Source organism: Protopterus annectens, chromosome 3.part1 (genome assembly GCF_019279795.1).
Source record: "Protopterus annectens isolate FY-2018-M chromosome 3.part1, PAN1.0, whole genome shotgun sequence".
Taxonomy (NCBI): Eukaryota; Metazoa; Chordata; order Ceratodontiformes; family Protopteridae; genus Protopterus; species Protopterus annectens.
The window spans coordinates 439,562,992-439,589,245 of NC_056732.1; the positions used below are offsets into that span (position 1 = coordinate 439,562,992).

The following is a 26,254-nucleotide window of genomic DNA, read 5'->3' on the forward strand; positions in this document are numbered from 1 at the left end:
TCCCTTATAAGATCCTCCAAAGCTAGCTATGAAAACAAAATTGCCACTAATTCTAAGGACAACCACAAAGCATTCTATAGCTATGTCAAGAATCTCGATGGCAACACCCAGATCTGCTCTGAGTTATAGCACAAAGGCACGAAAATTACAGAACCCACTGATGTTGCCAACATCCTGGCAGATAGGTTCAGTGCTAACTTTGCCCCCCCCACCCCCACCCCCCAAAGGGCCCATATCTATACAGGAAGAATGCAGAGTCCTTGTAATCACAACTAAGCAGGTAAAAGCTGCACTCTCTAAAGCCAAAACACAGCATACATGGGACCGGACAACATCCCAGGCTGCATTTTACACAAACTTCAGAACGAACTGGCTCCCCACTTAAGCACCATGTTCAATAATAGCCTCACTTCAGGCTTTGTGCCCACTAAATGGTGCACAGCAACAGTTATCCCACTCCACAAAGGGGGAGCCACCACTGATCCTGGGAACTATCGACCTATTAGACTGACGAGCCTGGTCTGCAAGGCCATGGAACGTATAGGTTCATAGGTTCATAGGTAGGTACTAGGCTATTGGTCCTGAGGCCTATACAAGCCCAGCCAAAAAGGTACTCTGGCTTTTGCCACCCAAGAAAATTATTTTCCTGTGCCACTGTCGAGCAGAGCCACAGAGGTGATCCCCGGGTTGAATTTCCTATTTCCCATCCAATCATCAAGATTTTTCTTGAAGAGTCCTAATGAGGAGCTTTGTTTGATATAGATAGGTAGTTTATTCCAGAGTATGGGAAGTCTCTGGGACAGGAATCTATCCCTCCGGCATGTTCTGTTTATTGTGGTGACAAGGTTTAGGTCCCTAGAGTGTGTAGCTTGGAGGGATTGGGATTTCTTTAAGTGGAGCATGTCCAACAGCTCTGGGTTTGACATAGCTTTGTATGTTAGGCAGAGATCACCTCTGAGTAGGTGATATGCAACGGAGTAAAGTTGGAGTTTTTTGAGATGGTCTGCATAGGGCATCTGTTTGAGGCTGGTAATCCTCTTTGTGAGGTATTTCTGTGGCCTTTACAGTTGTTGTAGATGTCTTGTGAGATACATACCAAAAGGGGCAAAGGGGTACATACTATAATGGGTCTAATGAGTGATGAGTAGAGGGGAACAATGAACTCTTTTTTTCTGGATGAGAAACCTTTTGTGATGAGGTGTGCCACATAGAAGGATTTCCTGACTACTGTGGCGATGTGATTATCAAAGGAGAGACTACTGTCCACCTGTGTCCCAAGGTCTCTTATCACACTTTCGGTGTTAAGTATACTATCGCCTATGTTGTAGTTCATGGGTACAGAGTTTTTACCAAAGGGGATGACAATGCACTTTTTGGCACTGAGCTTGAGGCCATGGCTTTGACACCAGGCATCTGTCTCAATGAGGCCCTTTTGTAGGATGTCCACATCGTTAGGAGTTTTGATTATGGCTCCTAGTTTGCAGTCATCTGTGAACTTCATTAGCCAAAGACCTTCTGTGTTAGCCTGTACTTCAGAGAAGTAGATACCAAACAGGAGAGGACTCAGGACTGAACCATGTGGTACTCCATTTGTCACTGGTCTGAAGTCCGATTTGGAGTCTGTCAGTGAGCCAGTTGGCAACCCATCATGTGACATAGGGATTTATACCTTGTTTAGTGAGTTTATCTATAATTCCAGCGTGGGGGATGGTGTCGAAAGCCTTGGCAAGATCCAGATAGGCTGTGTGAACCACCTTATCCTTCTCTACGGCTTTGGTGACTGCTTCAAAGAAGTCTATCAGGTTTAGGAGACATGATCTGCCTTTTACAAACCTGAACTGGGTGGGGTCCAGAGTTTGGAGATTACCAATATCTTTGTTTATAAGTTCCATGATGATACATTCCATGGCCTTGCAGACCAAGCTCATCAGGCTAATGGGGCGGTAGTTCCCAGGGTCCATGGTGGCCCCCCCTTGTGGAGTGGAATAACTGTCGCTGTGCACCATTCAGCAGGCACAAAGCCTGAGGTGAGGCTATGATTGAACATGGTACTTAGGTGGGGTGCCATTTTGATGTTCTTTGTGTTTCACTGTTGCAGTCATTACATTTGGGTAATCCTGCTGGCAGGTTGTCCTCAGTCGGCCTGAATTCCAAAGTCCTGCATCCTGCATCGGCTGCTGTCGCCCCTTCCCTGACATCAGGTCATCAGGGGTATAAAAGATGCGGCTGATGCCATTTTCTTCAGTCTTTCTTGCCCCGCAGTGCCCAAAGCAGAAGCAGTTCGCAAGTGCCGGTCAGCTGACTCCTGAGATTTTCGTGTGTGAGTTTCAGATCCAAAGTCTTCTATAAAGCTAAGTACCCCATTGGGGAAACATTTTTCTTGCTCCAGACCAATGTCAGAAAAAGTTAATAATTGTATTTCTTGTGGGAAGCAAATACCTCATAAGGATTTTCATTCTTACTGTATTCCTTGCCTAGGCTCTGATCACAACATTTCTGGTCGTCGGTTTTGTGCTAGATTTAACCACTGCACTATTAAGCGTCGGTATGATTTTGCTTTAAACTATTTTGGATGCTGGTTTTATTATCCAGAAATGTCGTTGGATAGCCATCCGACTACCGGAGTTCACAAAAAACGCAAAGAAAAGGAAAGAGATAGACAACCAAGGCCCAAAACCGATGACAAAGCTTCTCCTAAGCCAGTTTGCCGGTCCTCAGTGAGGCACTTTCACAGCCCCTGACGCCCGCTACTTTAGAGTCGCAGGCCGCTACCAACTCCCACATGGAGTCGGCCATGCCACTGGAAACTCAAGGAATTGGAGCCTCGGATATTATCCCTTCAGATGGGTCCAGAGCCGCTGAGCAGGCACCAGCTTCTGAGTGTGTATTCAGACCAAAACATCTTTACATCAAACCGACTTCAACTTCAGCTTCAAAGGCAAAAACTAAAGCACCTTCCAAAGTAAAGAAACAAACTCAAGAGCCACGTGGTCAGGCCTCTATGCCCAAAAACAGATGCTCAAAATGGCTGAAGACTTGATTACCTTGATCAGGGGTTCCCATCCACCTCCTGATAAGAGGCCTAGGCAAGAGACTGACTGAATCTTTAGATCAGGTTTCCATTTCTTCTGATTCCTCTTCTGATCAGGAATATTCTCTTCCCCCCTATGAGGATTCTGATGCTGAAGAATCTATACCTTCAGCTTCCCCTCCTGAGGACTATTCTTTTGGGGAAACCTTACATACCATGAGGGAGCATTTCCACTGGGAGAGCCAAGATTTTTCAGAATCTAAAAAGAGGCTCAGGGATTTCCTTTTACTACCTCAGCACAAGCCATTAGCCATCCCACCTGTGTTAGACATTGTAGATGATATGTTTTGAGAGTCTAGTCTTACACCTGACTCCTTACCTCCAGCTCCTGTTAAGCCAGACAGATATTACAGGGTTCCTGACTCTCATAAATTCCTTTTTAAAAGCCCTGCTGCAGACCCAGAAACTATTTCTCAGGGTCCCAGAGGAGTTAAGGCTTCCGCTGCAAAAAACCCTACTCCCTCTGACAGAGATTCTAGGGCACTGGATTGATGGGGAAAAAAGGTTTACACATCTGCTACTTTGGCTATAAGGGCCTTAAACTGTCAGTTTCATATGTTCAAATATCAGCAACATGTCATGGCATTGCTTATACAGAAAATGTTGTTAAACTCTGAATTTGCAGAAAACAAGGAAATGCAGGATTTATTACATGCAGCTGAACAAGTTAGAAAGCATACGTTGCAATGTGGTTTTTATTCTTTAGAGGCCTCCTGCAGGGCCGCAGTTACAGGTTCTGTTATTAGGAGGCATGCTTGGTTAAAGGAACAAAATCTGCCTGATCATGTTAAAATTAAATTATTAGATGCATCTTTACAGCATGATACTTTGTTTGGTGTTAAGGCAGAAGAGGTGTTAAAGAAAATGGAGGACAAAGCTAAATCTATGCAAACGGTCAAAGATTTTTTACAAGTACAGCCACCTAGGTTTAGTAGACACTGGCCAACAAAGAATTGGTCGTTTCCTGTGTCAGACAGACCTCAAAGGGGCAGAACCAGATGCCCTGGAGGCAGATCCCAGGCGCAAGGTTCATTCCACTCAAAACAATGGGTAGCTTCTACCTCCAAAGTGGGAAAAGACAAATCACAACCATTCAAGAAACAGTCCCAATGACTTCCCCCTGCCTACACCAAGCACTTATCTCCTGGCAGCACCCTTAGGGGGAAAATTAGCACTTTTTTCTCAAAATTGGCACATTATAACCCAGGACAAGTGGGTCTTAAATATCGTGTCACAAGGCTACAAGTTCCATTTCCATACCCTACTAAAGGCAAACGGCTGGCCAGATCTGCCAAAAAATCAATGGGCAGGGGCACAAAAACAAGTCTCATCCCTCATGGACATGGGGACTATTCAACAAGTACCAGAGCAAGAGCAGGGACAAAGATTTTATTCAAGACTGTTCTTGGTACCCAGAAAGGACAAGGCCTGGAGGCCAATACTGGACCTATCTATTTTGAACACATTCCTGGATATACCAAAATTCAAGATGTTGACTTTGCAGCAGCTTCTGCCCATGCTGGGCAAGAACGCTTGGCTGGCAACTTTAGACCTAAAAGAGGCATACCCGCATGTCCCAATCAGACAAATATGCAGAAGATACCTCAGATTCAAGGCTGGGTCAATGCATTTCCAATTCTCTGCACTACCCTTTGGCTTATCTACTGCGCCCAGGGTCTTTACAAAGTGCCTGGCACCAGTAATTGCATTCTGCAGACAAAGAGGAATACAAATATATCCTTACTTGGACAACTGTTTAATTCAAACAGAAAACAAGAACATTCTTCTACAGCATCTGGCATTTGTGAAAAGACTTCTAACATGCCTAGGGTACACAGTCAACGAAAAGAAATCAAAACTCGTACCCTCTCAAGAGATAATATTCCTGGGTGCAAGCTTAAATACAACTGCCCAGATGGCTTATCTCACGCCAGACAAACAAGGGCAACTGACTACCTATTTCAAAATGTTGGCAACAAAGGCCCAGTTATTTGCAAGAAAAATTCTGCAGGCTTTGGGCTTCATCCCATCCTGCATCCTACTAAGTCCATATGCAAGACTGCATATGAGGAAACTTCAATAGTACCTAAAAAGTGTTTGGACTCAACAATTGCCAAAGCCTAGAAACTATGATTACTCTCATTCCTTGCCTGCAACAGGAGTTTCGATGGTGGGCAAAGGCTTGTCACCAAAACAAGGGACAGCCATTCACATTACCCCCAGCCAGGCAAACACTAACAATGGATGCATCAGATTATGCCTGGGGGGCCCACATGGCAGGAAGATGCATTCAGGGCACATGGACCCCAAACCAAATGCATCTACATATCAATCAAAAAGAGATGCAAGCAGTTCAAAATGCCCTGACAGCCTTCAAGGACCTACTGATAAAGACAGACAACACCACGGTCATGTGGTACATAAATAAGCAGAGGGGCACACATTCTTACCCCCTTTGCAGACTAGCCATGACTTTGTGGGACACAGCATTGACTTACCAAGTACATCTGCAGGCACAATTCCTGCCAGGAAGGAAAAATACTCTGGAAGACGAACTAAGCAGAGACCTCATGGATCCCACAAGTGGTACCAAATCCACAAGTCTTCAGCATGATAGCAAGGAAATGGGGATGCCCGGATATAGATCTATTTGCCTCCCCTCACAACTACCAACTAAAAAGATTCTGCACAAGGATTTATCACAGACAAGCATGGAAAGTGGATGACCTATCTTTCAGCTGGAAAAACCTATCAGTATATGCATTTCCCCCATTGCCTCTCCTCCCCAAGGTACTCCTAAAGGTCAGACAGGAGAAGCCAAGGATGATACTGATTGCCCCAGACTGGCCCCACCAGTACTGGTATCCAATACTAAGGAGCTTGTCGCAATGCCCAGCATGGATCTTACCTCAGATACCTCATCTACTGTCCCAGCAAAACAATCAGATCCTGCACAGCCAACTCAGGACTTTAAACCTGGCAGCATGGCAGATAATGTAGTCATACAAAACACACCTCTCAGTAAAGCTGTGATGTATGTCATTTTGGAGGCCAGAAGACCTAGTACTAGAAAATCTTATGCTGGAAAATGGAAGAGACTCTGTGCTTAGAACCAGGCACAAGGAACTGATACACTGTGCCAAATATTCCTCAGATTTTGCAATAGTTAACTGAGATGCTGGACAAAGGTCTATCTTTTTCATCTATTAAAATTCATGCCTCTGCCATTTCGGCTCATTACAATACAGAGCCACCAATCTTTTCTCATCCCTTACTAAAACAGTACCTCAGAGGAGCCAAAAATGTAAGGCCTCCAAGGGGATCACCAATGCCTGCATGGGACCTCAACTATGTCTTGGAAAAACTCACCCTGCCTCCTTTTGAGCCAGCTGCTACTGCTGATATAATTTTTTTATCCTGGAAAACAGCTCTTCTCCTAGCAATAACTTCTGCAAGATGAGTTTCAGAGTGTCAGGCACTCATGGCTGTGGAACCTTTTATCATTTTTTTTCCAGACAGGGTCTCTCTGAGGACAAACCCAACATTTATGCCTAAGGTGGTGTCCAGTGTGGCTCTTAACCAAACTATTCATCTGCCAGCTTTTTATCCAAATCCACAGAACAAGGGGGAGAGAATTCTGCATTCTTTGGACGTACACAGACAGCTTAGATTCTACTTGGACAGAACCAAAGTTTTCAGAAAGACAGAGCAATTACTAGTGGCATATGCTGCAGGATCACAAGGAAAGGCTATCTCAAAGCAGACTATTTCAAAGTGGATAGCGCACTGCATTCGTTTCTGCTACTTACACCATGGCAAGCCAGAGCCTAAGGGCATTAGGCCACATTCAACCAGAGCTGTAGCCACTTCAGCAGCCTTTCTCAGGGGAGTACCAACCAAGGACATTTTAGAGGCTGTTACTTGGAGTTCAGTGCACACCTTTACAAAGCACTATCATCTGCCACTCTACTCTAAATCCAGGGCAGGCTTTGCCACTGCAGTTCTGCAGGGCCTCATAGATGCTCCTAAAGCTGTTTAGCTCCAGCATCCCATCCATAGCTTTGGGACTCTACCCAAATGTAATGACTGCAACAGTGAAACACGGAGAACATAGTACAGTTGTGTACACTTACCATAAATGTAGATTCGAGTGTATTTACTGTTGCAGTCCAGGTTACCCACCCGCCATCCCCCTTTTCTTCTCATGGAACCTATCTTTCCTTCTCTGATTTATATAACCTATGTGGTGTATTTGCTTGTAGATGAAGGTAAAGTTTATATTGGTGCATGTATTTATATGTATATAAATTTTGACTACTCTTTTAGGGGGCACCTGATATCTGGAGCAAGAAAAACTAAAGAAAATGGCATCGGCCGCATCTTTTATACCTCTGACGACTTGACATCAGGGAAGGGGTGAGAGCAGCTGATGCAGGACCCAGGACTTTGGAATTCAGGCTGACTGAGGGCAACCTGCCAGCAGGATTACCCAAATGTAATGACTGCAACAGTGAATAATCTCAAACATCTACATTTATGGTAAGTGTACACAACTGTACTTTCTGTAGTTCATGTAGAATGCAGCCTGGGATGTTGTCTGGTCCCATGGATGCTGTGTTCTTGGCTTTGGAGAGTGTGGTTTTTACCTGGGCAGCCGTGATTAGAGGAACTTTGCATTCTTCTGGTATGGAACTCATAAACAAAGACATTGGTAACCTCCAAACTCTGGATCCCACCCAGTTCGGGTTTGTGAAAGACAGATCATGCCTCCTGAACCTGATCGACATCTTTGAGGCAGTCACCAAAGCCGTAGATGAGGGTAAGGTGGTTCACACAGCCTATCTTGACCTTGCCAAGGCTTTCGACACCATCCCCCATTCTGGAATTATAGCTAAACTCACTAAACTAGGTATAATTCCCTACATCACAAGATGGGTTGCCAACTGGCTCACTGACAGAACCCACACGATAAAAGTTGCAGACTCCAAATCTGACCTCAAAGCAGTGACAAGTGGAGTACCACAGGGTTCCGCCTGGGACCTCTCCTGTTTGGTATCTACTTCACTGAAGTGCAGGCTAACACAGAAGACCTCTGGCTAACGAAGTTCGCAGATGACTGCAAACTAGGAGCCATAGTCAAGTCCCCAAATGATGTGGACATCGTACAGAAGGGCCTTGCTGACACAGATGCATGGTGTCAGAGCCATGCCCTCAAGCTCAATGCCAAAAAGTGCAGTGTCATCCCCTTTGGTAAAAACTCTGTACCCATGAACTACCACATAGGCAGCAATCTACTTAACACCAAATGTGTGATAAGAGACCTTGGGACCCAGGTGGAAAGTAGTCTCTCCTTTGATAGTAACATCGCCACAGTAGTCAGGAAGTCCTTCTACGTGGCACACCTCATCATAAAAGGGTTCTCATCCAGGAAAAAAGATGTCATTGTTCCCCTCTACTCGACACTCATTAGACCCATTATAGAGTACAATGCCCCTTTTGGAATGTGCCTCACAAGATATCTGCAGCAGCTGGAAAAGCCACAGAAGTACCTCACAAAGAGGATTACTGGCCTCAAACAAATGCCCTACACTGACCGCCTCAAAAATATCCAGCTTTACTCAGTAGATACCACCTACTCCCAGGTGATCTCTGCCTAACATATAAAGCTATGTCAAACCCAGAGCTGTTGGACATGCTACACCTAAAGAAATCCCAATCCCTCAGAGCTTCATGCTCTAGGGACCTAAACCTTGTCACCACAATAAACAGGACATGCTGGAGGGATAGATTCCTGTGCCAGACACTTCCCATGCTCTGGAACAGGCTACCCATCTATGTCAAGCAAAGTTCTTCATTAGCACTCTTCAAGAAAAATCTTGATGAATGGATGGGAAATAGGAAATACACCCCGGGGATCACTTCTGTGTCTCTGCTCGACAGTGGCACAGGAAAATAACTTTCTTGGGTGTCGTAAGCCAGGGAACCTTGTTGGCTAGGCTTATGTAGGCCCTTGGGCCGATAGCCTAATACCTACCTATGAACCTATGAATCCACTATGGATTCATATTGACATGCTGAAGGCAGTTTTGGCGAACATAAAAACATCAACAAATGTTTGCCATGACAATCTTCAATTAATATCCCATAAAAGTTTTTTTTCAGGGGGCTAGTACCCCTGCACCCCTCCCAAACATACGCACACACATACACACACACACACACACACACACACACACACACACACACACACCAGACATATATATCAACTAAGGGTAGCACAACAGTAGCACAACAGTGGAGAAAAATGCAAACTACACTTTTGCTGAATGTAGTTTTGGTGAACTTACTTCAATCATTTTACATTCGCTGAAACTATGGGAGGCAACTTGACATGCTCTCACCCACTATAACTTAGCCCCAAGGAGTTTGGGTGCAGTTCAGCAGCCAAAAATGTATATTTCAAGTGCAGGTTCAAGGTCAGGATGCAGGTAAGGAGAGTAGTCCCCCTAAGTAATAATAAAATTGTTATCACTGTAATAATTATCCATCCTTGTCTTAAAATTATTCACTGTGGTTCAGTCTTCAACCTTATTTGGTAGCTTATTCTAGTGTTTAAAAACCTTGTAAGAAAACATATTTCTTTATACATTCTCAAGAAACTTCTAAATCCATGAATCTTATACATTAGAAAATTGTAAGCCCTAGGCATTCAAATAGAAAGGGATTTTTGCTAGCCTTGAACACTGTAATCATCTCTCCACTCAATATTCTCTAGGACAATGAGTACAGATTTAAATGTCTTAGTTTATCTGAATAAGTCTCCCAGGGGAACTGATATCTTTATTAAAATTATACTGAATCCATCTTAAATTTAAATTACAGGATTTGGTCCAGAATGGACTTATATATTCTAACTTTGTCTATATAAAATTAATAAGTACAGGGAGCAAAATCACTTTCTTGCTTGTTTTAATGTCCCTGTTGGCTGGCATAATGGTTAAGGTGTTCATTTCACAGATACAAGGTACAGGCTTTGATTCTCACCCATAGGATAAATTGGCTAGGTTTAAAATGGCCCACAAGAGCAGCTAGCCTAGTACTTAACTATGAACCAATTAATAGACCCTAATGTATTAGAGCCCTGGTTTCACATGTCCAAAACCTGATTAACAAATAGTCATTTTTGTCCACACATATGCCCAGATCTTTAAAGACAGAGATTCATTTATTAATTTATTTTTATGGTGTATGTACCTTCAACCTTAGAACTTCCAAATGTTAAACAGTAAGTATTTTCTAAGTTGTGGATTGCCAGCAAACAGCTTAAACATAAGGACTGTAGAATTTTTTGTTGGGCAAAATTTTTCTGATGACGCAAAGAAATTTGAGCCAATATTTCCTGTCATATGTCTGCAAACAGGAGGCTCTGTGCTTTTAAGTTAAATTATTCAGAGAGTATAAGAATTTCCTTGACTCTGGGGTGAAGACCTTTGCAGGTTCAGCTGAAGCTCTATGACTGATACAGGTTTTGGGGCATAATGCAGTAGCAGTGACAACAGAAGCAGACTCATCAGCTTGTCAGGAAGAGGCAGCCTAGAAAGAACAGTAGGTGCCTGTGTGACCTCTGGACAGTACCCCACCGGACTGCCAACAATAATGTGATGTTCCTCACTATCCTGGGTCAGTAACTAAAGAGCTTTGGTCCTCATTACTGACTCCAATAGGAGAGTATCACTTAAACAGAAGTAATATTTCACAATTTCCCCTAAAGGCACAACAGGAACACACTCTACAACTTGGGAATGGACTGTATACTTCTCTCCACCCCAAATATAACTCCTTATTGCACACCAGAGCAATGTGTCCCAGTTTAAGACTGCTGATACCATCACACTTAAATAAATTAAATCTTTCATATTCAAACACGTCTGGGAAAGCCTGGCACAGATTTCCAGCTGTGACCCTTCCCCATAATAATACAGAAACATGCTGCCACCAATCAGAGAGCCTACATGCTTTTTTAAAGGGGTATCCAATTACGAAAATTAGATATTAAAGAAATGAAAGCAAATGATCTAAAGCAGCCATGCTTTCAGAGTGGCCCGAGAAGTTATCAAAGCAGGTATAAGCACTCTCAAATCACTAAAAAAAACACGGATTGACCAGCCACAATGTAAGTTAATAAAAATATTTAATAATGAGCAAAATAATTAAAATTATAAAACAGTAATTTCCAATAAACAAATGGAACTCAATCACCAGAAAAATGGAATCAGTACTGTAGGACAGAAATTCAACATTTAGAAAAACTCTAACTGATCAGATATAATTTCATATCTTACTAAAGAACATTGTCCCTAATCTAAACTAAATTATTACATAAGAGCAAAGACAGGCTTACACTTCCTGGTGAGTCCTTTTGGGTATTCACTGCACAGTACAACTGTGAACAACTGACAACTGCAACTGGCTGTTAACTTACAACAGCTGACAACAACTGTATTCAGCAGGATCTTTTATAGACTAGCTTAACTGTCACAACTGTTCCAGTTCTAATTTTCATTTCATACTTTGAAAATCAACCAACAGCTGTTTACTAAAGTTCCTTCCTGTCTTTCAGCCTCTGACAGTAACACATCACAGCTGTCAACATTCCAATGACATAATCTTCAGATCAGCTAATTCTGAGACAGTCTGAATTAGAATCTTCTTTACCATCTACTAAGATAGGATATAAATTTTGGTGATAGTTTGGCACCCCTGTTGTTTCCACACAACTTACCACTGGCAGTTTGTCATCCCCACTTGCTGGCTCCCTCAATTTTTGATTCTCACCTTGTCTTGATGGACATTTGACTGCTATGTGACCCCTCTGGTTACATTTGAAACATCTAATCCTTAACCATGTAGTAGTTTCCCCTGTTACTGGTGCACTGTGTTGGAGTGGTTTAGACTGCCCCCCATGGGTCCCCTTATGTCCATGTGCAGCACTGACTATCTCTTTCTTAAGCATTGGTGCTCTACTTACTAAGTAGAGATCCCCTTTTCTCCCCAACTCCTCTGCAGAGTTATACTCTCTGTCTGCTAAGCAGATTCTCATGTCATCAGGCAATGTACTGAGGGCATGTTCCCCCACCAAAAGATCTGCCAGTCCCTCAAAAGTGATGACTTGACACCCACTCACCCATCTGTGAAAGTAAGTACTTAAATCAGCAATATAATCATGTACGCTTTCATCTGCCTTGTGTCTGTGTTCATGAAACTTTTTCTATAAGCTTCAGGTGTTAGTTTAAAACAATCAAGATGATGTTTTTTAACTTTAACATAATTCAAACAATCTACATCAGACAAACATCACCTGAACAGCCTTATCATGGAGTAAGGGAGTCAGGAACCAAACCCAGAGCTCATGGTCAACATCATACTGTCTACATACCCTCTCAAACATATGAATAAAACTATCAAAGTCATCCCCATACCTGTACTGAGGAAAAAGCTTACTCACATTTACCGCTTCACGGGTCTGGTTATTCTCTTTCCCATTACCTCCATGACCCTCTCAAAGGGTAAGAAGTTCCACTTCATGCTGGTGCTGTCCCTCATTTTCCTCAGCTCCTAAACATTTGGTCTCCAGCTCATATTAGTGTTGCTTTTCCTTGGCCTCCAGTCATTGGGCTTCCAGATGCAGTCTCTCTTCAGTCTCCAGATATCACATTCTTTCCTTGGCCTCCAGGTCATATTGTTGCTGCTTCTCCTCAGCCTCCAATTCCAGTCTTCTTGACTCTAGATGGATCCTCAGGTCATCTGAAGAAAAGGTAGACTGTCCTATCCCAGCAGGCTGCACATCCCCAATACGAAACTGGATATCCTCTGAACAGCTGGTCTGAGCTGAAGATGCAACTAAGGTGAAATCGTTGCTTCCTTAGTCAGTCTGACATTCAGCAGTCCTCTGACTTCACACTCCTTGGCCAACTGGCTCTTTGTCAGCTTACTATAGTCTTCTGCTGACATCTTTGCCTACTGTCCTTGACTAACTAACTAAAAATAAATAAAACTGTGGTGTCTGAGAATCTGTATGCTTACTTTGTGGCTGTCAATAGTGCACACCTTATTGACAGCTACCCACATGCTTCTGAAGTCCAATTAAAAATCCCACATCGTTGCCACCAAATAATGTGACATCTAGACAATACTCCACTGGACTGCCAACAATAATGTGATGGTTCCCACTATCCTGGATCAGTAACTAAGGAGCTTCAATCCCCTCATTACTGACTCCACTAGGATACTGTCATTCAAACAGGATAATATTTCACAGTTTCCCCTAAGAGCACAACAGGAGCACACTCTATAACCTGTGGCCAGACTGTATCCTTCTTTCCACCCTAAATATAATTCCTTATTGCACACTCAGAGCAATGTGTTCCAGTTTAAGACTTCTGATATACCTCACACTTAAATAAACTAAATCTCACACATTCAAACACTTCTGGGAAAGCCTGACACAGATTTCCAGCTGTGACCCTTCCCCAAAATAATATGGTAACATGCTGCCACTAATCAGAGAGCCTACATGCCCTTTTAAAGGGGTGTCTAATTATGAAAATTAGATATTAAAACAAATTACAGCAAATGACCTAAAGCAGACAGGCTTTTGGAGTGGCCTGGGAAGTTATAAAAGCAGGTATAAGCACTGTCAAATCACTAAAGAAAACATTGATTGGCCAGCCACAATGTAAGTTAATAAAATATTTAATAATAAGTAAAATGATTAAAATTATAAAACAGTAATTTCCAATAAACAAACAAAACTCAATCACCAGGACAATTGAATCTATACTGTAGGACAGAAATCCAACATTTAGAAAAACTCTGATTAGTTATAATTTCCTGTCTGACTAAAGAACTTTGTCCCTGATCTAAACTAAATTATTACAGCAGAGAGCAAAGGCAGGCTTACAGTTCTTGCTGAGTACTTTTGGGTATCCACTGCACAGTACAACTGGAAACAACTGACAATTGTAATTGGCAACTGTAACTGGCTGTTAATTGTCAACAACTGACAACAACTGTCTTCAGCAGGCTCTTTTATAGACTAGCTTAGCTGTCACAACTGTTCCAATTCTAATTTTCATTTCATATTTTGAAAATCAACCAACAGCTGTTTATTAAAGTTCCTTCCTCTCTTTCAGCCTCTGACAGTAACACATAGCAACTATCAACATTTTGATGACATCGTCTGCAGATCAGCTGATTCTGAGACAGTCTGCATTTAGAATCTTCTTCACAAATATGCACAAGCAGAAATGTAAAAGATCACTGTTCAAGTCTCCAAAACACTCTGTAAAAACAGACTATAAATCAACATGTAAGAACTCATTTACAATATCATAGCCAGCCATGCTAGCATACAATACACAAGCTATTCTGAAATTATGTACAAAACATCAGCCAGACATGCTAGCACAGATGACAGTGTCTAATTTCTTCACAGCCTGTATCAAAGAGGAAGGTGCAGACTGAACCATTCCTCCTTTACAAAAAGAAGTCTATGTTGAAACAGAGAACAACACTATCTATGGAGGAAAGACAGGGATTAATGACATCTTTATCTAGGTGAAATATTTTCCCCAGAAAGGAATGATGAATTTTCCTTTCCTTTTTTCATTTAGTACGGTACTTAGTGTACTGGTAAGGATAATTATTTATTATTCTCAGTTTTTTTTTCTTTTCCTTTATCAAGGAAGGAGTGGGGTTTTATGTGTCAGCCTCTTTAAAGAACATGAAGCTGTGGTTTCATTTATGCAGGGATGGGTCAGGCTCTTGAAGACATCAAAAAGAGTTACACATATGCAGGCAGAGAAAGCAGTAGCAGATGGGTATGGTTGGTAAAGTACTGAAAGGTAGACCTACTTCTTCTTGAATGAGTGGCCCAACACCTATAATGAGGAAAGGTTAGGGACATATTTTACTGACTTTGTGAAGCAGGGTGCCTTCTCTTATGGAAAGCGGACTCACACCTCTCAGGTGTACAGATTTCTGCAGAATGTCCAGATTTGTGCCTTATATTTTTGATCACTTTTTCATAAAATTGTGGTTTTCCGACAAATTAGTGGCAATTCATTAAAAACTAAAGTTAGAAAATAATGACAGACATTTGAGCTTCAGACTACATATCCATCAGAAAATACATGCTAATGCAAAACCTGTTATCAGCTTTCTATTGTCTCTATTTTTGGGCCCCTGTCTCACTTTTCTTTATGGCTTTATCCATATTTCTTACTCTAAGAGGTTGAGAGGTATGACTGGACTGGGTGCTTAAATCATACAGAACACATGCTGCAAAAACTAGACAGCAGAGTGATACCAGTGAAAGTAGTGGCTGTCTAATTAGATGGGTTTGTGGCACAGCAAAAGTCACTCCTGTCTCTCCTTCTGTAAAAGCTGCAGTGTGTGCAGAGAGAAAGGGTTTAAAATATTTTCAGTAACTATAGTGAGAGTAGCTATTTTTGCTTTGTTCGACTTCACTACTTGAGAGGCATCTAATGGGTGATGATATAATTCAGCCTCCCATGGAGTTGCTAGAGAATTAAAGCTGCTTTAGAAAGTTTATAATTGTTGGACAGTGCTGAGAGATTCATTTATTTTCTTTGTTAGCATGAGTATCATAAATACAACATGATTACTCACAGGGAAACAGAACTGGCAACCTATGCTGCATGCTTTAGATTTCCATTGGGATCTTCAGGCTATTTGTAATTAGTGCAAAGCCATTGCTGGGTTTCATTGCAATTTATGGCAAATGCCCCTGGTTTTGAGCAATTTTACACTGCTTTCTTTGTTTATATTTTATTTTATAGGGGGCAGACCAGACGGGAACAAATGGAATGGAATATTAAGATATTCACAGCTGTTGTGTGGTGACTGCACATAATATTGTTGACACCAGTGCTTTAACATACTAGTAAATATTTTGTATTGATTACAGAGGTAAAATATATTGATTCATGTACACTACAAAATAAGGGGTAATATTTGAGAGGACATTGTAATATTATATCTGGGAATAGTAATGTAAGTGTTAACCTGGTGAAATGTAAATGATTGTGAGTAGGGATATTATATTTTAATATACCATTCAATGGAATTTTATTTATGGGGGGTTAGTTTGAAATGGCAAAGTGAATATGTTTTAATTTTTTTTCCTAGTAATGTTAAATGTGGGAAAATGGTTCATCAACTATATCCAATTGCAATTTGCACGGTGATTCTGCTGGGGGAGTGAAGACTTTGAATTGCTGTTGTGGGAAAATGTTACGGTACTGTGTAGTAAAATATAAAAAAAAAAAATAACAATGGACTAGCCTACCACAAAGCATTCTCTTTAAACCTCTTAACCTCTCTGCAACTCCTTAACTATTAATGCAGTTTTCTTCCCCTAAACCTGTTTTCCAAAATATCCCATTCAAAACAATAGCTTGCTATTACTAAATACTGCTTGCATGATTTTTACTCCTCTACTAACCTTAGTAATTTTTTTAACATATTCACTAGAAAGCCATTGACCCAAACTGTATTTCACATGCATTAAGTGCATATAATTTTTCAACAAATGTGTGTGTGTGTGTGTGTGTGTGTGTGTGTGTGTGTGTGTGTGTGTGTGTGTGTGCGTGTGTGCGTGTGTGTGTGTGTGTGTGTGTGTGTGTGTGTGTGTGTGCGTGTGTGTGCGCGTGTGTGTGTGTCAATGTGTATATGTGTGTGTGTGTGTGTGTGTATATATATAGATATATATATATATATATATATATATGTATAGATATATATATCTATATATATATATATATATATACACACACACACACACACGTGTGTGTGTGTGTGTGTGTTTGTATATATATATATATATATATATATATATATATATATATATATATATATATATATATATATATATATATATTAAGTGTGACCATGGAAGAAGTAATTATAAAAGTTGGGATTTTTTTTTCTACATGGGTAATCCTTGGTACTGTAATGGATTAGCACAACAAAACAAGCCAGGAAAGTGTCCAAAAAATATATACACCCACAAATGCAAAATGTGGACACCAAGGAAGGAAACCAACACTCGACCACTGTTTTTACAGTGGTCGAGTGTTGGTTTCCTTCCTTACTGTAATGGATTAACAAGTGTTAGCCCTTCAAAAGTATGTATTACAACATTTTTTGCACACAGCACAGGCCTTTTTATGTCAGTTCGCACAACACAAATAGTTCAAAGCAATGGATCTTTGAACTTTATTTTAAAAGGCAGGCATCAAAGGGTGTCTGATAAGTATTAACTAACTCAAAAGAACTGAGGGGCAGGTCTATACATATGAGGATTTAATATAAGTGTATGGATGAGTGTTATAAGGCAATTTGGGAGGACTGCGGTGGTGGTGCTGCGGTAGCATTGTCACATCACAGTAAGACGCTGTCCGGTTCGATTCACAGCTAGAGCGTCTTCTGCGTGGAGACATGCGTGAATGGGCGTACCTTCGTTGAAGGTTGTGCGTCAGGCCTGGCAAGCTGGTACGTAAAAACAACTGCCAATCATTGGCGGACCGGAGTTCCACTGTGGCAACCCCTAACTGGGAAAAGCCGAAAGACACAAACAAACAAGCTTTTTAAACAGTTAAAGAGGAATAACCCTATAGATCTGTTAGAGTATTGCTCAGGGGTAGTAGGTATGGAAAGTGTGGGGTTTATAGTATTAAATTTTGCTATAACAGTTTAAAATTGATTTTATTTATTTATTTTTATTTCATTTTATTTTAATTTATTTACACTTTTTGACCAAGTTAGCCCTTCTGGTCAAATATACATTTTTAGAAGGGACCTGGATGAAAAAGAAAAACAAACAAAGAAAAAAGGCAAACAATGAAAACTAAGAGATCAGTTGATAATTAGAAAAGCAGATAATACACATAGATCACGTGATAGAATAGCAATTAATAATTCCAAAATAAAAATGTAGCACCATGCAGGCATACAATCAAAATGAATATTGAAGGAAGAACATGTTGAATTGATGTATTGACAAAGTTTTGAAAATAACATTGGTTTTGAATTTTTGAAGACATAATTTTAATTACTTTCCATATTCCACACCACAAAATGTAGACAGTTATTAGATGTTTCATTTGGTTCCTAAAACATAAAATAAACAATGGCCTCAGGTAATAAGGTAAATAGGAGCTATGTATACTGATGTCTGAAGCAGGCAGATGTATATACCAAGTTTTAAGCCAGAAGGTGAGAGTAATGCAGTACTTTTCCCAGGGGAATTCTGATCCACCAGCACTGATTAAGTAGATTAAGCAGGTGAGGGAGGGCCATATCTCATGTGGGCATTTCATAAATCAGGTTTAAAAAGTGCTGCAAGAGAAAGGTGAAAATAACAGAGAGGCATGGTTAAAATAGAGCAGTTGTTTAGATTCCATGACTCAGGGAAATATTTGTTGAATTGTGAAATGTACTACTAAAGCAAAAAGATTTAGCAATGTTTGCCTACTCTTACCTACACAGATACTTTTATACGCTAGACAGTGTGGAAATAATTCCAGGGATGTCCAAGAAATGCTGCCAATATGAGTCGGGTAAAATGGGGGACTTGGATCTATGCATTTTGAGACTGTCCTAAATTAAATTAATATAAGTGAGAAGTGCAGATGACATTGAATACATTTTTTAGTAGGTGTATTAATCTGTGTCCAGCCTGTATTTCCTAGGCGTCCAAATAGAAAGGGATTTTCCCAGCAATAATCAGCATCTGCTGGTAATAGTAATGTTATTAACCAAAAGTAGCACTGAAACATTATTAGGCAAAGGACAATTTGGGGACTGAGATGAGAAGGCTGATTACAGAAGTGGTGAAAGCACAAGAAGCAGCGGTAAAAGGTTTGTGGTGGTAAGAGTACCTGAAAAGTGTTCATCATGTTTCTGTTATTTAGACACTTTATTAGACTTTGAGGCCCAGAAGGATGGTAAGTGGAAGAGGGTATGGCCGAGTGCTAGAGAGACCGATCACCTGGGTCTTCTTCTTCTAAGGATGCCTTAGACCCAACCAATTGGTTACTGCCTTGAGTGAGGTTGTACTAGAGAGTGGTAATTAGCCACATAATCCTACACAAAGGAAATGGATGAATAGTACAGTAATAATTAGATTATGACATTGGTAAAATGGTGAGGGTTGAGTATTTAAACTTCAAGTAATAGATAATATTGGTTTGTTGCTGGAAAATGAGCTATTATCATTTGTAAAATTGATACAGATTTGTTGTATAATAAAAAATGCTAATGGAGTACTGCTAAACTACCTCTAGTAGTGAGATGTGTAAAGAGACACATCACTACAGAATGGCTTCTTGGATAGTTGTCACAAACCAAATGCTGTTTGGTAGTAACCACAGCTTTGTAAGGCTCTCACAATAGAAATTAGGGTCAACCTTTGAAAATGGTTTGGGGAGATTGTTAAAGTACAGTATCTCAAAGTAAAAATAAGTACCTCTCTAACCAAAACAAAAACTTCACTGAAAGATGAAAAAGCAACTCTGTAGTGTAATTGGACCTCAGCAGCTTTCCCAGTATACATAATTACATAAAATAAACCAGATTACTTCAGTTAGGTTCATTTATATTCACTTGTAATTAAAATACTACACTTCATACCTCTCAACTGTCCAGATGTTTGCAGAATGTTCAGATTTTTTCCTCATACTCTAGTATGTTCCTTATACAATTTGTGGGGTAATTTTGGCAAATCATTGAGGATTGAAGTCACTAAATAATGACAAACATCTGAGTTTCAGACTTATCCTTCAGAAAAATGCATGCTAAAACAAAACCTGCTATTCTACCAACTTTCAAATTTTATAAGAGCAATATTTAAAATTTGCCCCTATTTTGGGCTTTTGTAAGCCATTATTTTTGGCTTCGTCCAGATTTTTTGCACAAAGATGTTGAGAAGCATGCTACACTTGACTCTGCAAGTTACAGTAGGACAGTATGTACACTTCCTGTCCTGAGTGATCTGGAGTTGTTTTTTGATATATTTTCCAACCATACCTGCCAACCACCAACCCCCTCTACCAGATCTATTGGCCCATTCACTTCTCCATAGACACACACACACACACACACACACACACACACACACACACACACACACACACACACACACACACACACACACACACAAAACATTAAGGATCAGTGCCGGGGTAGCAGCCAGCTCTGTGAAGGAGCCATCATCAAGGACAGCCATAGGGGGACTCATTTTTTCCTATGTACCTAAATGTCAGCCATCCTTTGTAGCTCTGACATGTGCACTGCCTAAGTAATGCTCACAATACCAGCCCAAGAGTACCTGTGTTATTTACCAGATAAAGTTGTATCTACCAAGAACTAGTTGTTCTCAGTGAAACTTTGGAAGGGATCAGCTACTGGTTGATTTGATTAGTCTTTCACCACTCTATAGGTTCATAGGTTTATAGGTGTTTACTAGGCTAATGACCACAAGGGCCTTTTTAAGCCTAGCCATGCATCCCAAATCTCTGACAAGTTCTGATACCCTTGATAAGTGTAAGCTTAGGAGATGAAACATTTACAAGTTAGGGCCTGGGAGATGAACCATTTGCATGTTGAGTGTGTCCATTAGAGACATAGCTGCCAAATCAGGGATGGATTTCCTGTTCCCCATCCAATTGTCCAGGTTGCACTTGAATTAGGTTAGGGAGGAACTCTGCGTCACCTGGATAGGGAGCCTGTTCCAGAGACAGGGTAATCTCTGGGATACATACCTGTCTGTCCAGCAGATCCAATTTATATCACAGGCAAGGTTTAAATCTTTAGAACTGGTAATTCTGGTGCTGTTTGTTTTGCATTTATGCAGGAGGTCCATCAGAGTGGGGTCTGGGAATACCCTGAATGTCAGGCATAGATCTCTCCTCAAAAGCCTGTAGGAGACAGAATACAGGGATAGAGCATTGAGACAGTCTGCATAGGACATTTTATTTAAGCCATGTATTCTTTTAGTGAGGAACCTCAGTGGACGTTCAAATTGTTGGATATGCCTGGTTAGGTCCATATCAAAGGGGGCATTGTACTCAATGATAGGTCTGATGGATTCTGAATACAGTGGGACAATGACTTCATTGGACTTAGATGCCATACTTTTGTTTATAAGTTGCACAACATAGAATGATTTTCTCACTACTGTATACACATGATAGTCAAAGGCTAGATTACTATCTATGTATGTCCCTAAGTCCCTGACTACTGGGTCAGCACTAAGGGGTGTGTTGTCAGTATGATAGTTACCTGAGGTGGATGACTTCCCAAAGAAAACTATTATGCATTTCTTGGCATTTAGTTTTAGTCCATGACTTTGACACCAGTTGTTTGTCTGTGTCAGCCCCTCCTGGAGAATGTTTGTGTCAGTGTGGGATTCAATGACAGCTCCTAATTTGCAATCATCTGCAAATTTAGTCAGCCAGAGAGCACTGACATTGGCCTTGACTTCTGAGAGGTAAATACCAAAAAGGAACGGTCCAAGGACTCACCCCTGTGGGACTCCACTTGTGACTGACCTTTTGTAGAGGTGGACTCCCCAATTCTAACTTCCTGGGTCCTGTCTGTGAGCCAGTTGGCTATCCATCGGGTAGCATATGAGTTTGTACCTAACCTTTTGAGTTTGTCAACAATGCCCAAGTGGGGTATTGTGTCAAATGCCTTGGCCAGGTCAAGGTAGGCAGTGTGAACTATTTTGCCCTCATCAATTGCTTTGGTGACCTTCTCAAAGAAATCAACCAGGTTGAGTAGGCATGATCTGCCGTTGACAAAACCAAATAGGATTGGGTCCAGTGTCTGGAGGTCACTGTTGATCATGTCCATGATAATTCTTTCCATGGCTTTACATATTAGACTAGTGAGACTTATGGGTCTGTAGTTTCCAGGGTCTGTAGATGCCCCACATTTGTGCAGTGGGATGACTGTAGCTGTTCTCCATCCATGAGGAACAAAGGCTGTTTGGAGGCTATAGTTAAATAGCAATTCCAGAGGCCCTGATAGGTCATGTTTCATGCTATTTAGAAGACATCCTGGGATATTGTGTGGGCCCATTGATGCAGTGTTCTTGGCCTTAGAGAGAGAGAGAGCATTAAGGACCTGTTCCTTATTAATAGCAGGGGGAATTATATTTGACGGTATTTCCTGAGGGACAGTTGAGATGGAGAGAGGGGTGAAGTTGGAGCTGAATTTATTGGCCAGTAGGTTTGCTATATCTTCTGGCTCAGTATAGGTGACTCCATTTACAATGATCTCTGCACACAATTGTGTATTGCCTTTAAGGCTGTAGACATAACTAAATAATTCCTTGTGGTTGTCCTTGGCCTGGGAGGCCAAATTCCCCTCAAATTTGGCTTTGGTAGACTTTATTTGCCATCTGAGCTGTTTGTTTAGTTTGATGAGAGTGCTTTTATCTTGCTGGGTGCTGCACCTCCTAATTTTTACCATGATTTTCTTCCTTCTGTTATACAGTCTACTGATTTTGTGATTCAACCAGGGAGGCTTGTTTTTTGAGTTAGTTCTGTACTTCTTCCTCGTGGGTACAGCTGCCTCTATGCAGCTATTAACATGCTTTACAGGGTTTCTGTGAACACACTGCGGTGGTGGTGCTGCGGTAGCATTGTCGCCTCACAGTAAGACGTTGTCCCGTTCGATTCTCAGCTAAAGCGTCTTCTGTGTGGAGACATGCATGAATGGGCGCACCTTCGTAGAAGTTTGTGCATCAGGCCTGGCAAGTCGGTACGTAAAAATCTACTGTCAATCATTAGCGGACCGGAGTTCCGCTGTGGCGACCCCTAATTGGGAAAAGCCAAAAGAATCAACAGGGTTTCTGTGAACAGTTCTGCACAGGCAGTAGTGTTCTCATGGTTTACTGGGGGCTTGAAATTTTGCCAGGTTATCAAATCAGTATCACAGACTTAATAGCAGGAGGTTAGCCTTAGAGTAGTTCCTGAATATTCCAGGTTTAGCTGGGGGTCCAAGTTTTATTTTTACTTCAAGGGAGACCATTTTGTGGTCTGACCTTACCAGGGAAGATGTAGGGGATGTGTAGCATTCTCCCATATTAGTGAGGACCAGATCCAGTATGGCTGCACCCCTGGTTGGTGTATTTACTATCTGTTTCAGGGAGTTTGTGTTTACAAAATCCAGGAATCTCTGTGCCTGTGTGTTTGGTGTCGTATAGGATTCCCAGTTAATAGTGGGGTAATTAAAGTTGCCCATAAATATGGTATTGGGTTGGATGGTTAGTGTTTCTAATAAGTTTAAATGCATGGTATATTTTTCTGGGTCATTGGGGGAACCTATAGCTGGCAAGGAAGTGATAACTAACTAAGATTATTTACTAGCTTATTAGGACTGTTGATGATCTCCACCACAATTTCTTTTGACTTCATCCTGACAAGGCACACCTCAATCTTATGATTTTTGACAAGTAGGCTCCCACTTCACCTCTCCAATAAAATACGCGAGACAGGCTGCTGGTATGCCACCCCCCCCCCCCCCGCACCTTAAGTGGGTGAGTCTCAACTGTGCTGGAGCATAATGGCCCTCGCTTTCATTGCACCATGAACTCTCCTCCACCCTCCTTCCCACCCCTAGACTTGCATACATGTTAATCTTCTTGGCCCATGTTTCAAGACAGGCTGGGTAGGTCACTGAAATCAGTGCTGACACAGAACACCTTCTGCATCCAAAACTCTCATTTGAATGTTTGCCACTACCACTATGATCTCCACCTCTGTCAACTCCATCAGGGCTCACCCCTGTATGTGCCATGTCTGGCTAAGCACCACTTAGTGAGACTAGGCATATAGCATGAACCTACGTACTACTTAATACTTCCAGCCTCCACCTGGCTCCAGATTAGTAGCAGCTGACACCACATCCCACATCCCAGGACAGGCAAGCCAACACCATTCATACCCATCTCCCTCCATTGGTTCTTCTACCAGCCGGTCACTTATCAATCCTGGGATGTGGCAGCTGTTGGAGTTGCATCCTTCAATGCCAGGAAGCTGGCTTGACTGAATAAATGCATAATTCTCCATTTTACAGTGTCTTACCCAGTCAGAGAAGCACATCTACTTTTGGCTGATGTCATGGAAACTTTGAATTCTCAGACTTAAAAAGAGGTCACCATGGGGATGGCATTGCTGTAGTCACATAGCTCAAATTTATATCTTTGCCAATATTAACAATGACAGGTTATAAGACCAACCATCATATTTTCCACAGAAAATATGAATTTGCAAGGATAAATCAAAAGGGGATGGAACAACATGGAAATGAAATAATAACATGAGCGCAGAAACAGGAAATACTTGCTGACTGTCCTCTTCTTATATTCAGCTGCCTAAAGGCATAGACCTACTGAACCTTATAGTAAAGGCAGCCCCACTGATGGCTAATCCTGAGCCACAGTAATCCACTATAGGGTTACTTGTGTCTTACTGTAGTGGACTTAGTGTTTAGGGCATAACAAGTGTGATTGCAGGTTAATAATAACTAATTCCCAGTTGTGCCCAAAAGTTGAATAGGAGTTGTGATCATTTAGTAGTGTTTATGTGAGCCTTCTAGACTGTTCAGTGCTAGGTTTGCTCCTGCACTCACATCTATAGTTATCACTTGACCAGGTAAGTTTTTCTCTATATCTGTCCCACTTTAAGGTGAGTAAATGATTTTTATGTGGACAGTCAGGAAAAATTGCATTTTTCATATTTTTAATTTTACTTGGCACCCATGTGAAACTATTCAGTTATGTATGCCAACATTAAATCTTGGTACCGCATTTCATTCATCACACATAGAAGTGACTCATTTTTGACAAACAATATCTGCAGTGATTGATACAGTCAAATGAACAATGATTACTTTACAGTAGTGTATACATTCTGCTTCTTCACTGAAGAGTTTCTTTCATTATGTATTTACCACTGAAAAATTTGAATCTTCACTTTTACCTGCTTGTATCGGCAATCTGCACATTCCTCTAGTTTTGCTCAGCAAAAATGCTTTTAGCAGAATCCATGCACCCAGCCTGCTCAAACTGCTGTCAACTTTTCTTTGCAGACTACTGAAAGAAATACAAGACAGTAGTCTAAAGTTTTACTAGAATTTTCCAGAAGCTTCCATAGTCCAGATCCTGTTCTGCTACTTCATCCATTCCTCTTCCCCATTTACAGTGTTAAGTGGCCTGCAGTCCTTCAGCCTAGAAGCTTCTGTTCCCAGTGGCATTCTGTTGTGTTTGCTTTCATGTTTACTCTGAAGATACTGCAGATATCTACTAAGTTCACCCTATGAACTGTTGTTTTGACCTGTAGCAGAAGAACAGATTGTAGACATGGGTTATTAACCCTTTCAGGGTTGCAAATATTAGAGACTGTCAGAAAGAGGGAGACAATAGTATTGAGCGGACCCTATCAGCAGATGGAAAGCTTGAGCTTCTTTGCATGTTATTGCCTACAGCTGCTTTTCTCATGCAGTTTGTTGCAAAAGTTATGTCAAAATGTGTCATTTAGATGAATTCTTACATACATTTCTTGTTGCGCTGGCTATGTGGAATACCATACCTTTTTCTTACTAGTGAAAAATTTCAAAGCAAATTATATTATCAAGGCATGTCAGTAGCTGAAATCTCATAAAACTATGTGTGTATATGTATATATGGATTCACTTCATAATCTCAAAATACTGAAATATCAAATTTCAGTATCTCGAGACCATGAAGTCGAAAATCCAAATAACCGAAACCACAACACAGCGAAACCCAAAATCCCAAAACCAAAACCCACGAAAAGATAAAACAGCACACATTACACAACACATACAAGCACAAACACACACCTCCCCACACTGTACAAAAAGCAATACAACACACACAACTAAACAAACATACACACCTACCCTTACTATATGTATGTGGGGGGGCTGTGCCCCCACACACCCCCTACTAATATATACTAACTCCAAGGTCACACTACACTCCATAACGCAGACAATCCAGCACCACACATTCCAGCCCACCCCACACAAATACACATCACAGACATACAA

At 41.2% G+C, this 26,254-nt stretch overlaps 1 long non-coding RNA gene across 1 annotated transcript in view; it reads right to left on the bottom strand.

The window, feature by feature from the left end:
- LOC122798158 overlaps positions 1-25,462 on the bottom strand; it is a 216,836-nt gene extending 191,374 nt beyond the window's left edge. Inside the window, exon 1 of the long non-coding RNA XR_006364221.1 lies at positions 25,162-25,462. This is a non-coding gene — a long non-coding RNA (uncharacterized LOC122798158). The remainder of the gene's footprint in view (positions 1-25,161) is intronic.
- Between the last annotated feature and the right edge of the window lie 792 nt (positions 25,463-26,254).